The 1,848-nt window shown below is 33.9% G+C and overlaps 1 protein-coding gene across 1 annotated transcript in view; it reads left to right on the top strand.

The window, feature by feature from the left end:
• nrxn3a (neurexin 3a) overlaps positions 1-1,848 on the top strand; it is a 142,829-nt gene that overhangs the window by 250 nt on the left and 140,731 nt on the right.

Raw genomic sequence — 1,848 nt, forward strand, 5'->3', positions numbered from 1 at the left:
AACTAATTTTGGCCTTTTTTTCATTTTCTAGTTTAACAATTTAGGACCCAACAATTAATAAAAAGGTACAGTTAGTATTTTATTTATATATGTAAACATAAAAAGTGAACCAGCTCTATAAATTAACACAAAAAGGACATTTTTATTTTAAATCTTAACCTTTTTTTCACTAAAAACACTACATAAAAACACCAAAAACCTTGTTTTTCACAGAGGTTTAATCATAAAAACATGTAAAGTTTTAAATAACAAAATACAACTGTTAATTGTTAAACTGTTAAATCCTGAAACTCTGAAAAACATTGAAGGTATTGTTATTGCTGGACTTATTGTTGTATTTTTTAAAATGCTGCATCATGTTTTATTTTGAGATGCATTAAATGTTGCAGAATATAATTTTTACCTGAATGCATCATAAACCCTAAATGTTGAAGCAGTGAACACGTGAAGGATTAATCTTTGTACGATTCTGTTTTTAATAAAAAAAAAATAAATCAAATTGAAAATGCTCTGAGTGGTTCAAATTTCCTCTTACTGTGTTTGCTGGTTAATCATTATTGGATGTGCGTCTACAACTAATTATTTTTCTGGAAGTCCTGCTCCAACTTTATTTTTCTGGTCCTGTTTGAAGAAAACTACAGAACAGGTGGAGTAACTGCAGGCTGGTGAATCCACAATGTGCTCTATAAATAAACCCATTTAGTCACCACTAACCCAGTTAGTGGTTTGTCTGCTCAGCCTGCTGTTTCTTTTATGTCCACTCAGCTTTCAGTCTTCAGATTTCAGTTTGACTCCAACTGAACAAGTTTGTTTCTCAACATGTTTGACAAAATGATGTTTTCTAATTGGATAGTCAAAAAAAAAAAAAAAAACCTGAAAATTCCAAGAAAGGCGTTCCAGTTTTTTGTTTCTAGTTGAGTTGTTTAGTTTGGCTCCAGTTCTGTTGTACTTCCTGTTTTATTTTGTAGATTCCGTCCCTTTCCTGATCACCTGGTCACCACTACTGTCTTCTGTGTGTTTGTCCTGCTGTCTTCCTTCGATTTCCCCGCCACAAATCTAATAACAGATGTTCTTTCATGCATCATAATAGGTTAATTTTATAAAGTAATTTCTCAGATAAAAATAGGGCTTTAGATGCACTAAAAGGATATTTTAGTTCCTGAAATTTCACCAGTAAGAAGCCTTAAAAACAGACAAATTTAGAGTTTACTTGAGTAAAATGAGGGATTCTGGCATTGATCTGTWTTACTGGATTGGACATCACAGGACTTTTGACTCAGGAACGTCCATGAATGGTGTTAAAAATGAGATGTAACAGACAGWCATGCAAGGAAAAGGGCTGCAATATTTTGCCTCAAATTGTCAACAAGATCAAGGTTTGCACCAGAGGTGCCCAAAGTGGGGCCTGTGGGCCAGAATTGACCCACCGAGCCATTTGATTTGGCCCACCAGCAGTTGTCCTGGTTACTAGATTGTGATTATGTTAAGATTAAATATAAAATACAAGTAATTACAAGAGACATTTAGGTTAGATTTAAGCCCATGTATAGATTTACACACCAAGACCACATACTCAAATTTTAAATTATGAAAAGTCCCATGAGCCTTTGCTGCCTGAGCATATGTTGAATTTTCTCCATGTCCATGAGCTGAAAAAAAAATTATGTGGGCAACCACACTGGCTGCTTGTTTAATCATAAAAAAATAAAATTTTACTGAAGTATTTGTATTTCTTATATTATTGCGTTTGGCCCGCGGCCCTCAGATTGATTTTAATTTTGGCCCTCTCAGGGAGAGTGTTTGGGCACCCCTGATTTACACTTTACAGGTCATTAAAATATATATTTT

This window comes from Austrofundulus limnaeus, unplaced genomic scaffold, assembly GCF_001266775.1.
Source record: "Austrofundulus limnaeus strain Quisiro unplaced genomic scaffold, Austrofundulus_limnaeus-1.0 Scaffold85, whole genome shotgun sequence".
NCBI classification, from domain to species: domain Eukaryota; kingdom Metazoa; phylum Chordata; class Actinopteri; order Cyprinodontiformes; family Rivulidae; genus Austrofundulus; species Austrofundulus limnaeus.